At 39.5% G+C, this 13,716-nt stretch overlaps 1 protein-coding gene across 1 annotated transcript in view; it reads left to right on the top strand.

Annotated features, from left to right (window-relative positions):
- PPARGC1A (PPARG coactivator 1 alpha) overlaps positions 1-13,716 on the top strand; it is a 681,503-nt gene that overhangs the window by 313,372 nt on the left and 354,415 nt on the right. The gene's annotated exons all lie outside the window — the stretch shown is intronic.

The following is a 13,716-nucleotide window of genomic DNA, read 5'->3' as shown; positions in this document are numbered from 1 at the left end:
GCTAGACTTGAGAAGAGAGACCCTTGAATAAAGTCATTGAGATTCGAGTGTTTTAGATTTACTTGCTCAAGGGGGACCTGCATCGTTTAACAATGCTATATTCTTCCTTCTTGATCACTGCAATCCCAAGTCATGCTCTTCCTTATTTACGACCAGTCAGTAGGACTTGAGAACCATTTCATTGAGGGTAGCTCTGGCCTTTTGCCAGACTCCTTTTCTGATCACTCATCCTGTAGCCAGCAGCTATGAAAGATCTGAAAACTTTCATTCTAAGAGTTTGCAGGTCTCAGAATAAAACAGAGTGATTTTATCTTTCCAGGATCTGGGACCCTGCCTCTGAAGCCTTCAGCCAACCCTGTATCACATTGGCTACCGGTAGCCATAGTTTGAGTGTTTTGTTCAGCAGGTCCCAACTTTACCCTTGAGTTCAAAGCATATTTCTAAATTGCAGCTGGTTTCCAGAAATGGAAAGTATATCACTGATGCTTATTCTGCAAATATTAAGTGTCAGGGCCTGTTCTAGATATGAAGAACAAGGGTCCCTGAACTCAGGTGCTTATTTTCTACAAGGGGAAGGGACAATATATAAGGAAACACATATAAAAATGAGAGTTTCAGATTGTGGTAAGGTGTGTGAAACAGCTGAGTTGAGATGATGGAGGCATGAGGCCAGGCAGGAAGAATGAGCTAATTTAGAAAGCATTCCTCTTTGAAGAGATTGGCATGATGAAGAGCCAGCCATGCAGCAGTCTTGATGTCCTTCTTGGTGGAGGAGACTTAGGCATGATGGAACAGCTTGATGCTCTATTCAGAATCCCTGGGCAAATTTAAACTGCACACCAGTTCCAATTACAATATATGATGCTAATACTTTTACTTACTTAATAGTTTTAATAGTCTTAATAATCACCAAGTAATATGCTAGATACTCCACATATATTAGCACTAGTTGCTAAAATGTAAGATGAATAAGGACAAGGCTTTTTATCTGTTTTGTTCAATGATATATCCCACATACACATAGAAAGTGCTCGATGAATATTTGTGAAATGAATAATTCCTTACTGCAACCTTGCAGAGGGGGAAGTACCTCTTCTAATTGAGAGATTAGAAGTCTAAAATCCAGAGAGGTTAAGTGGGTCAGGTGATTGAGAAGGAGAGCTGGGATTTGAGTTTGAGACTGTCAGACTTGAAAACCACTGAATTTCCCACAGTGCTCTACCTCACTTGGTATAGTAGATTTGTCCTGCCTACTTCCAAAGTCTAATCTTGTTAGTGTTCCACTAGTCAGGACTTAGGCAGGGAGTTAATTTGGCTGCTTTGCTCTCTCTTGCTTGTCAGGGAGTGGCCTTTTAGCAGTGTGATCACTATATGGTCCCACTGACTTCCCAGCTAATTTGCTGCCTTTGATATGGGCTCAGATATTTTCAAAAGCCAGACCTCAAATTCTGACTGCCAAAGCTTGCTTTCTAAGAAGTTTTATATAAATCATGGAAACAGAGCACAGTTCATGCTTATACATTCAGGCACATGTAAACTCACAGAAAGGAAGGGAATTGACATGAGTTGAAAACCTACTATGTGACTTATTTGTAATGGGCATTTGCATTTTATGTACAAAACCTAATTTAATTTAACAATAACTATTATAGGAAAGTGGTGATGAGAATTGGTTTGGGGGTCAGATAGACCTGAATTAAATCATGGGCTTTAGCATTTATAAGCTATGTGACTTTAGAAAATTTACTTAATCTCAGCCAGGCGCACTGGCTCACGCCTGTAATCCCAGCACTTTGGGAGGCTGTGGAAGGCGGATCATGAGGTCAGGAGTTCGAGGCTAGCCTGGCCAACATGGTGAAACCCTGTCTCTACTAAAAATACAAACATTAGTCGGGGTGGTGGCACGTGCCTATAATCCCAGCTACTCAGGAGGCTGAGGGAGGAGTATTGCTTGAACCCAGGAGGTGGAAGTTGCAGTGAGCCAAGATCGCACCATTGCACTCCAGCCTGGGCAACAGAGCGAGACTCCATCTCAAAAAAGAAAAAAAGTTACTTAATTTCCCTGATCCTTAGTTTCTTATGTATAAAATAGGTCTGATATTATTTATCATATAGGCTGATTGTAAGGATTAACAAATAAGACAACATTTATAAATGTTTGTCCAAAGCCAGCATTCAGCAAATGTGATATCATAAATTATTATACTTTATCGAGTCTAAGATGCAATATATTAAGTACCGTTATTTTACGTACCACTAAGAAACTGCTGTCAGTTCAACTATCATGCGCTATCATCAGTTGTAAGATACTTTCTGATATCAGAGATGGTAAGAAGTAGGAAAAGGTACATTTTAGAGTGATTGGAATATTGTATATATTCTAGGTTATATAACCCATTAATAATGGCAATAAATTAACAAATTACTGAAGCATCTAAGGCAAATAACTGGCTATTGGTTGCTAAGTGCTTTAGGAATCAAGTACTGACACCTTTCTTTATAGCCTTTCTCAATTATTCATGACCCTCAAAATCAAAAAGATTTTCCTTACAGCAATTCAAGCTATCCCACAACAATTTAAACCAGCTTCTGCCTGTTTATTTTACTCCAGAGATAACGAGCAATTGGTCAGTGTCCTCAGAACAGTCATTCATCTGCTTGTTAATTTATAACTTAAATGCCTTTCTTTCAGACTAATTACAATATAATTATCTAGGCCTGTAAAAGCTCACCAGTGCAATGTGGATGAATTCAGGGAAGTGAGCGATTTTAAAAGTTGGCCATTTAGAGATTCAACAAATACTAACGGAGAGCATGACATATGCCTGATCTTGTTTTAATGTTGAGATCGGGACAGTGAGCTAGACAAGCTCCCTGCTCTTGTGGAGTTTGGGGGAAGACAGATAATAAATCAGTGACAAAGAAAATCATATTTTGGTTGGCAATGAAGTCTGACAAAAGCAAAGCAGGATAATGAGAGAGAAAGTGACTGATGATGAGGCTCTCATGGTAGAACAGGATGGAATTTGCCCTGGGGAGATGTCTATTGGGCAACCTGAATGAGGGGAGGAGAGGGAGAATATTCTGGTCAGAGGCAATAACTATTGCAAAGATCTCTTATAAAGTAGAGATGGGCTTAGAGCATTTGAAAAACAAAAAGGGTTGGAGAGTGTAGTGAACATAGGAGGGATGGGGAAGCAAAAGTGGGGAGGTAGGCAGGGGCTAGATCATGGTGGCATTCCTAAGCCTTGGTAAAGAAGAGTTTATTCTACATGTAAAAGGAAGACAGTGTGTGTTGGAGGGGTAAGGGGTTGGGGGAGTGGTTTTTTAAATTGAAAAGTGATATCTAATTTGCTTTTTTATTTTTTCTGACTTTTCTGGCTGCAGAGTAGAGAGGGAGAATTGTGGGGTGGGGGATGAGGGCAATAATCAAAGCAGGGAGACCAGTTAGAAGGATGCCGCCAAGATTCAGACCAAATCAACAATGGTGGAAATAGAAATGGAAAGATGGGGTTGGATCAGGACAGGTTTTGGAAGCGGAGCTCTTGGAATATGGATTTGGGAGGATGAAGGAAAGAGAAAAATCAAGACTGACTTCTCGGCTTTGGGCATGAACAACAGGATGGATGGGCATGCTGTTTATTGAGGTAGGAAGAAGCCAGGGAGGTGCATATTCAGGGAGACACTTGTGGTCAAGTTCAACTACTCATCCAGGAAGAGGCAGATAGGACATGTAGGAGTTCAGAGAAAAAAATCACTGTTAGAGATATACATGTAGGATATTATTTAATGCTCAGGTGAGATTTTCTAGGAAAAGAATAAAGACGGAGTTGAGAAGATGTTTGGAGGAAGAAAAAATGGAGCACACCAAGGAGATTCTGAAGAAGTCCCCCAGAGGCTGACACCATTAGAAGATGAAGAGCTTTGCAGATCGATTCAGAGAAGAAAAATAAACAAAGGATTAAAGATGCTGAGAGCTGAATCTTAACTGCAGAGCAGTTGAGCCACGATGGGGTGGGAATGTGGTTCAGGGGGAGTTTTCTTGGGAGCAAAATGGATGATGATCAGAGGATCCGCCATCTTTTATTTTTCAGAAACAGAAAAGTGAAATGACTTGGCCAAGTTTATGCAGCTAAGAAGTAATGTTGCTGGGATTTGAACCCAGAGATTTTTGCTCCAGCATGTGGGTCCTTAACTGCAACCCTATACAGCCTCTATGTGGTATCCTTGAATAAATTAAATTTGAAGGGGAAAAATGAGTGTCTTGTATCAAAGGAGTGAAGGGATGGGAACTGTGGATTAGCTTAGTAAAAAGGTGTTTTGGTCAGCAACACCATTTGGGTAACAATGCCATTTTGAAAGAGGCCAGAAAGAATTATAATGAAAATTAACATTGTTTGGAATAGAGACAGCAGGCAGAGTTCATTTTCTCTCTTTCCCTTTCAGGTAGTTCTGAACAATAAAAGCCACCAACCACTATTCATATCTGATTAAACAAAAGTTAAAAAAAAAAAAAAAACAGACAGAGAGAAAAGACCGCAACAGCCAAGAGGCAAGCTTAATCTTTGGTATTTAGAATGATAAAGAGGAGCAATTGTGAAATCCACTTAAAATATGATTTCATGTTCTCATATACATTTTGAATTTATGGAGAACTGACTTCTGCCATTTATTCTGAGAGCAAAAAAATGCATATACTACGCAGCTGAACTTATCATACCATAATGGGACATCTAGCATTTTCCATGAGTGATTGATCTTCTCCACCCCTTAACAGTCCTTTCCTAACTGTTACCAAAAAATGGAATACATTTCAAGCTTCTCTTGAGTTGAATTGAGCAGGCACCAAAGAAGACACTAACACTTGCCAGCTTTAGTAAGAAAAAAAAAAATAGCAAGTGGGGAGGGTGGGGGAGTGTCTCCTTCAGTTTACTAAAAAGGAAGAAAATTTCAACTGGGAGAAACACCCGGGGGTGGATATGTTAATTGGAATATTCCCCACTAAGGTTAAATAGAACTCAAACACTGTTTGAAGCCTGTGTTATATATCCCAAAATACATACTGAACCAGGAGGTAAAGAAACTGGGTTTTATTTCCAGCTGTGTCGTTGATTTGAATAAGTTGTTTAACCTGTCTTTGGTGCTCAGTTTATCCAACTCCAAATGAGAAAAACAGAAAGCCAGGGTTCATATTCAAAGCTAAGGGTCCTGTTCAAATTTGAGTTTTATGATGAGTGGATCTTACTTCAAAAAATATTCATAATCATAGCAACAGGAAGAAAGAAAACAACTGGGTATAGGGGTCTATACATTCTCATTTTGCATGGACCCACCCCCAATTATAGAGATCCTAGTGCTTGCTAGTTCCTTTCTTGGATCTCTTGTGGATCTTGTAACTTGCATCTCTCCACTTGGGTGACCAACTCATTATGGTTTGCTCAGGACCTCCCTGGTTTTAGCACAGAAAATTCCATATCCAGGAAACCTGCTCAGTCTGTGTCAAACCTAGAGGAATGTTCACTCTAGTTTCCACTGAACCTTAGGTCATACTTGCCTCAGTGTTTGTGTGGTTTTTTGTTTGCAGCTAAACCACAAGCTTCATGAGGGCACAGGAAGTTAAACATAATGATCATATTCCTCTTGTGTTTTTTTTTTTTTTTACAGGGTTTTGTTCTATTGCCTAGGCTGGAGTGCAGTGGTGAGATCTTGGCTCACTGCAGCCTTGATTACTGGGGCTTAAGCAATCCTCATGCCTCAGCCTCCTGAGTAGCTGGGACTACAGGTGCACACTATGTTTTGTAGAGAAAGGGCTTTGCCATGTTGCCCAGGCTGGTCTCCAACTCTTGGGCTCAAGCTGTTCACCCACCTTGGCCTCCCAAAGTGCTAGGATTACAGTCACAAGTCACTGTGCCCAGCCATCTGCTTGTCTTTTTGACAGGGAGTGTTGGATCCATAGTATGTCCCTCTTATAAATACTTCACAGATTGATTTGTTTCTCAAATGCACCTTAAGATCTTAAGCATCTGCCTTCTTCAATATATTTTACTAGACATTTAAAATACATTATCATATTTTAACTCAAGAGCCTGTTGAGGTTAGCAGTGACACTCCTACCTATAGATAAAAAAAAAACCAAGGTTCGAAGGAGAAAGTCACATAAGGCCAACCATTTTCTTAGTGGCTGACCTGAGATTGGAACCTAGCTCTTCCCTGAGCAAAGCCCAGACTCTCACCACTACATCATGCTGGTTTTTACTTCCTGAGACTGGAAGACCCTTTCCCATCACTTGACCAGAGGATATCTGATACATTTCTCAAGGTGTAACTCAAGGCTTAGCAACTATTCCAAGGGGCTTTTCACAATGCCCTTACCTGTTAGAATCTCTTTTGAGTCAGTGACATTTGTTTTTAGATATTTAATTTTTCCTGCCTTTATAATGCTGGTTTTTATATCTGCATCTCGCTTTGTGTTTCGGAGTGATTGTATACATCTTGAGGACAGAGATAAGAGCTTTCTCATCTTTGAATTCCCAGCTCCCACATGGCTACTTATTCATTCATTTACTCATTCATTCAAGATTTGATAACTCGGCTTAGCAGCATCTTGCCTGAGAAGGGAACGGGACATGCGCTTCACCTGACTTGAAGTCAGTGGGAAAACGTGATATGAGAAAGCAGAGAGGAAATCTTAAATTGGGTTGGCTGGCCATGTATTTTGAGTTGTAGTCAAGTGCCAGACTACCATGGCTTACACAAGACTCTTTCCATAGCATTTTTTCCTATGTTTTCTCAATAGTTTTAAAGCTCTGCCATACAATACAAATGTTCAGATTCTCTGAATGTTAGAAGAAGCCATTTGCTTGATTAATTTATTTGACAGACATGTTTTGAGCATGTGCTTGTGCAGGATGTCATGTCCAGATCCTGTGGGGAATTTGAAGAGAGCAAAGCTCAGCTGCTGTCCAACAGGGGCTTGGGATCTGGGGGAGAAGCAAGAAAGACACATAAGTCACTGTGGTAGAACACAGCTTATGAGCGTAAGATGCAGTTGCGTGAGTTTGCAGGGCCAGGGGAAGGCATCACTCTGGTAGGTTTGGACAACTACTTGGAGATGGGATTCAAATTGGGCCTTGACCTTGGAAGAAAATTAAAAATAACAGTGGTTGTCAATTTCAAGTGTCTGCATGGGAAAAGTGGGTTTGGGTTTGTGAGTTCCTTTTCTTTGCCCATGGTCCTTTATCTTTCCTTGTGGGAAAACCTGCTTTTCTGAGACAATTTGTCCTGTACTCTCTTCTCCTTTCCCTCCCTTTCTCATATTTTCTCTACCTTTTTGTTTTTTCCCCTTATTTTTCATTTGGAGGGATCCGCTTTTGTTTGGCAAGTCGAATATTCCTTTCTGGGGCTGGTGGCCCACTTCGGTAACAATTTGGTGTTGTTTCTGACTTGCAGTGATAGAAATTCTACAGTCCAGCCAACAAAAATCAGATCACACCACTTCTACTCATCAACAGAGTCACCATTAACCTCTATTAATTATAGCACAGAAAATAATATCATCACATTTTCATGTGAATGAAGAACATGGGGAAATGTTTACAGCATTTTATGAAATTTTTATGGACTATGGGCTGATTGGCATGTTAATAAACAGCAGAAAAATATTTCAGTTTGCTTTCTAGTTATCCTCATATTTCCTATTGGAAATTTGTTGTCAACTGGCATATGTCTTCTATGCCCAGTGTACACATGTCTGCTGATAATTGCTATTTATACTTCATTTATAAAGAAATCCTAGAGGAACATTGGAACACCAATCTACGCTATTTAATTTCATTTTTGTTCAGATCAAATCTTTCTGATGCTGAAAGGAAGGGAGGTGGTTGATTTTTTTTTCAAAGTATGCCATTTTTTTGAGATGTTTTCTAAATTATTTTATTTCTGAGTGCTGGGAGCCTGGCAAAAATAATTGAATTGTCAGTGTTTGGTGCAAATTCAAATGTTCATCGACGAGGCTATTTTTGGTTTGCCAGTATTCCTCGTCCTCTTTCATGTAACTGTATAAACAGAGCAATTGTACAATTGGTATTTTCAGAAAACACTCTATGCTCCTCTATAGTTACCTTCTCTGAATCTGAGTTCTGCATTTTGCCTCCTGTATTCAAAATGCCTGTCTGAAATCAAATCAGTGCTATTATTACTGTTGCTAACAATAGCTCCTGTCCACAGCAGGGAAGAACAATTAACGAATTCATCAATTGTGTTTGTTTATATGTCTGAGCTCAAGGCTAATTATTTAATTAATGTCTTCTGTCTTGAACAGAAGTGTTAGCACATGAAAGTGTTGCTGAGTGGCAAACAAGGTGAGAGTTGAGAAATTCCAACTTATTTGTGACATATACATAGAGATTTATTTATTTAAGACCTAGAGTTGGGGTAGAAGTATTTTAGTCTCAACAGTTAACTTTGGGAGTGCTTGATACAGAGTTAATTAATTAAATTAGCAAATGCTTTTTGCAGTGATTGGAATCTCAACAGTTAACTCTGGGAATTCTTGATATAGTTAATTAATTAAAGTAGCAAATGCTTTTCGTAGTGATTGGAAGTTACTTCATAGCTATGACTAAATAATACTAATAATAAGCGGCAAACTATTCAAATATTTTACAAAGGCTCTGTCACATTTCATGTTGTAGTACTGGCCAAATGTAGCTCGTGATTGTGTTCAACCTCAAAAGCTCAACTCAATCTCTGCCTCCTCTGTGCTCTCCCGTTAACTCCTTATTTATACTTTTTATATGGGGGTATACTTTGAATTGTGTAAAAAGGAACACTTTCTCTCCATGGATGTTGGCTTATATCTTGGTGTCCCATGATCATTCACCATGTTTCACACATCAGGTGTTCCACAAATGTTTGCATGAATAGAAGGCTGATTTTCAGAGTTTTGTTGATTTTGATGCCATGCAAGAAAATAGCTTGCCCTGAAAGCTCCTCCTTTTTAAATTTGTAAGTACAGATAGAAAAGTGAGACAGTTACGAGAACTTTGTGGTTAATAAAAAGCTTCTTTCTTTAGCTATCTTCATGTTTTGTGAGGAAGTGGCTTAAATCGAAGAAAGAAAAATCTTGGGCATATGCTTGTGCAGAATGTCATGTCCAGATCCCATGGAGGAATTTGTATCCAGCAATTCCCTCAGTTGAGAAACTACTCTTTCCTTCTTTGGTTTGCTCCACAAAGCATCTCTCTGCCACCAGGCAATGCATTTCTCCTTCCTGTGCATTATTGTTAAACCAAGTGAACCAGATGCTTCCTAAGACCACAAGCTCTGAGTTTTATTGAGTTTGATTATTTCAACTACTATTCAATTATTTATTTGTTTCTGCCTAAGTATGAGGTACTTAGCTGGGTGCTGATTTAGAGGCATAGACCTATTTGGGATGCCATAGTGTTAAGTTGAGATTGTGACCTCTGGAACCATAAGGTCTGTGTTCACTCACTCCTTCCGTCATGGATGGGCTGTGTTACTAACTCTCTGTGCCTTCTTGTCCCCATCTGTAGGATAGGGTTAGTAATAGTACCTACTCGTCATTGTGAACAGATTGTTGTGGTGAAAAAAATGAATTAATATGTTTAATCAATATAAAGAACTTAGAACAGTGCATGGCACAAAAGTATGTTTTCTCAATTGGTAATAGCTAGGTACTATAGACTGAATGTGTTCCCTTCAAAATTCATATGCTGAAGCCCTAACCCCCAGTGTGATGGTAAATGGAGGTGGACTTTTGGGAGGTGATTAGGTTTAGATGAACTTGTGAGAGAAGGGCCTTCATGACGAGATGCCCTTATAAGAAGAGGAAGAGAACAGAGCCCTTTCTCTCTTCACTGTGCAATGACACATCAAGAAGGCAGCTGCCTACAAGCCAGGAAGAGAGCCCTCACCAGGAACCAAATCTGCCAACACCGTTTTCTTGGACTTCATAGCCTCCGGAACCGTGATAAATAAATTTCTGTTGTTTAGGCCACCCAGCCTGCTAAGACTGTGTACACTAAGACACTAGGTACCCAGTTTTTGTCCTTGGGTGGCATATAATTTGTGAAAGGGGAGCAAGGTCAACAAATGCAAAAGATGCTGGCTGGCAGCACCAAGAGGTAATAAGAATTTAGAGGCAACAATGTTTTCACAACAGGTGGGATTATAGCAGAAACTTCACAGAATGGTAGACTTTTAAAACATGGAGAAGATCCCAGAACTGGGGAATCACATGTGGGAAACTGCAATTGGAACAGCATAGGCATATTTGGGACATGAAAGAGATGTGTGGAAATAGAGAGGAGAGGGTGTCTAGGGAGGCAGCAGAATATTAGGATGGGCAAATTATGGAGGTCCTTGGGGGCAGTACTCAGCCATGGTATAATGCATAAGAGAATGGAATTTGGAACCAGACTGACTTAGATGTGGTCCCAGCTTTGCTTTTTTTGTTGTACAACCTTGGGTATGTCAGTGCACCTTTCTTGGCACCAGAGTCCTCATCTGCAAAAGGAGCATAATTTTACATGTATCCTAATGCCCACGGCACTCAAAAGATCGCTATTAGTAGTGTGTGTCTCCTGTGTGCAGTAGGCGGAGTTTTTGGATTTCAGGAGTTATGCTCTAGCAACATTATTTTAGAGTTAACTGGCACAAGAAAAGAAAGGACCTCTTGGTTGTAATATTTCAAAGGAGTTGGGCTAATTGGGGTGGGTCAAGCCCTCTAGTTTTAATGTGAAGGTTTAATCTATGTTGATGAGTTTTTTTCTGAACGTTGTTTAATCAAAAGCTAAAGCAAGAGGTCTCATTCTTGCTCCCACGAGAAGAACAGAGGCTTCAAAGCCACCAAAATACTTGTTAAAAGAAGTTTGTTGAAGAATAATACATTAATTGACATTTATGTAGAGTGCCCTTTTATGTTACACCTACTTGTCCTTTCTGCATTGCAAATCCCACAGTGAGTTGGTCTCTACTGACCTTCTTACTCAATAGTTCGCTAGTACACCAGCCTAGGAGCAATTTTTAACCACAAAACACTGCCCGGTGTGTCTCTTCAGTTCGTGACTGAGAATGAAATAAGATTCTCTCATCTTGTTTGCACTACTGATTTGTTTGTTAGCTTTTTATTGATTAAAGATCTCAATGCACAATTTGTTTTTCATCTTAAGTAAGGATATTCTGTATCTGTCATACTGTCTATGAGTTATTGATTTACTATGATCTGTAAAAACTCTTTTGTCCTAAAAGTTGGGGGCACTCCACCTTCCTGAAGGGTTTTGGAAAGATAGTTGTTTATCCTATTCCAGATCAATGAATTTCAACTTCTCCCGTAAGGTTTGCTGTAAATCAATGAAAAATTAGATTTAGATTTAGATGAAAACAGTTAAGGCCAGGAAGGCCCCTCTTAATTTCTATTATTTCATAACTAGCTTAATGCAGGAGGAACTAAAAACATATAAAACTGCTGAACAAAGCTTCCACGCTGCTCAGGATTTGTTCCCAGTAATTTAGAATGGCAGGCATAGTGGCATTTCCATCTATTTGCAAGTCCATTTTAGGAACATCTGCATCTATTGGACCATTAGAAGAGAGTTTGTCTGAGCTCTTACAAACTGCACAGCTCATTCACATCAGGAAATGTGTGTAAATTATAAAATATATGAAACCCAAGCCTTTAATGGCAGCAAATTGATTCCCTAAATGAACAAAGTAAATTAGTAATAAAAACAGCAATCCAACAGGCCTTTCTGCTTTAACCTCAGCCTAATTTTGTGGATACAGGTTGTGTCTTTTCACTGCCAACTTATTTTTTTTTTAATTAGAAGATTGTCATAGAAGATGCTAGATATTAAAATCTTTTTAAAATTTCCAAATCCAACAACTCATTAATACTGCTTACTTTGGTTTTGTCTTTGAGAAATATTGGCTTTAGGAGCAAATATTGAATTATGGCTATATATACAGGTGGCATATCTTCATTATTCTTGATTCACCATGCAAGATAGATAATGCTAATAGAAACTGTACTCATATAGAAAATTCTTTATCAGACTGATTTTATTCTTTATTCCCATACAGCTTTCAGGATTCTCTTTGTATTTTGCCAATGCTATTTTTGTCATTCATTTAAGCATGTCCCTTCCCCCCAACTTACAAATAAGTATAGAAATAATTTTAATGGGCATAGTGAAAGAGAAGACCACCCAGAGATGAACATTTGGATGCAGTATGATTTGAATGCAGCCTTTGATGCTAGTGAGCATGTTGGAGTTTTGACAGATAAATCAAACACATGTGTTTACATTGCATTTAGAGAGGCATTTAGTCTTATGTCAGTAATGAGTTGTCTCAGCTACTGTTTGTGAATGTCCTTACTTATGGAGAAGATGTATTTTTCATCTGCCTTGACAAACATGTATCATGTCCATGTCTACATGATAGAAGCCTTTCTAAGTACATTTCTTATGTGTGCACAAGTAATCAGTTCACCTGACTTAGCCTGTTTGAACTTAGGATTCATCACAGACACATAGGCACCAGTTCTGACCCTGAACCTACCCAGGAGATCTCAGGATTCTCAGCCCATTAGTTGTTTTGTTTAGTTCATAACATTTTGTTCTATGGCTCATGTTGATTTGCTAGTTTCTTTTCATCTTGCTAGGTGCTCATTGAGGTCAGAGGCTATGTCACTTACGTCTTATAATATCCAGAACCTGACAGATCACGTAGTAGTTGCTCCACAAATAGGGAAAGGTGGGAAGGTGGGAGGGAATTTCAGTAGGTGTTACATGGAGTTAGAGATCATGACTGAGTTCATAAGAGGGAGTGATCAGTCTACTGGGACTCAAAGAAGATGTTGAAGAACAGGCAGGATTAGAGCAGGACCATGAAGGAAGGGTGGAAAAGAGAATTTGTGTGGATAGCCCTTAGCAGCCAAAGATACAGGGACAAGATTTCATGGATCTGAATGCTAGTGCATCTTAGATCCAAAGCAGGTGTTCTAGCAAGGAATATATTTGGTTGTGAGATCAGGAAAGCCACATGATCTAGTTAAAGTAATGTGTGTTTGTGGGGGGAGAAATGGTATAGAATATGGGAAATGCAAGCTGATCGGATGTTAGGTGATCTGGATTTAAGCATCCTATTGCAGTGGAAAGCATCTCTCTCTATCTCTAAGAAACTGGAGACTGGGTTTTCAAATTTTTTTAGTTGCAAAAGCCATACTGTACCTCATTTCTGCTTTATCCAGCTTCTCTGTATTTTGTTTGTTTGTTTGTTTTTTTAGATGGAGTCTCACTCTGTAGCCCAAGCTGGAATGCAGTGGCTTGATCTCAGCTCACTGCAACCTCTGCCTCCCGGGCTCAAGCGATTCTCGTGCCTCAGCCTCCCATGTAGCTGGGACTACAGGTTCACACCATGTCCGGCTACTTTTTTGTATTTTAGTAGAGATGGGTTTCACCATTTCCTTCTGCTCATTCATTGACCAATGTGACTGCATACCCTAAATTAATAAGACCTCACTCTTCTTTTGCTTAGGACTCACCGAGATGATGGTTTCTGTGGCTCCTAGATGCCCTCTCAGAAGAATTTGAGCTAATTGGCCATTAGTCAGTCTATGGGTTGGCTGGCTCTGACCTTGTGGCCATTTTCAGTTCAGTTGGCCAAGACTGGGTAGAGGGATGGGCAGAC

Source organism: Pongo abelii, chromosome 3 (assembly GCF_028885655.2).
Source record: "Pongo abelii isolate AG06213 chromosome 3, NHGRI_mPonAbe1-v2.0_pri, whole genome shotgun sequence".
Lineage (NCBI taxonomy): Eukaryota > Metazoa > Chordata > Mammalia > Primates > Hominidae > Pongo > Pongo abelii.
This window is presented reverse-complemented; position numbering and strand designations above follow the sequence as displayed.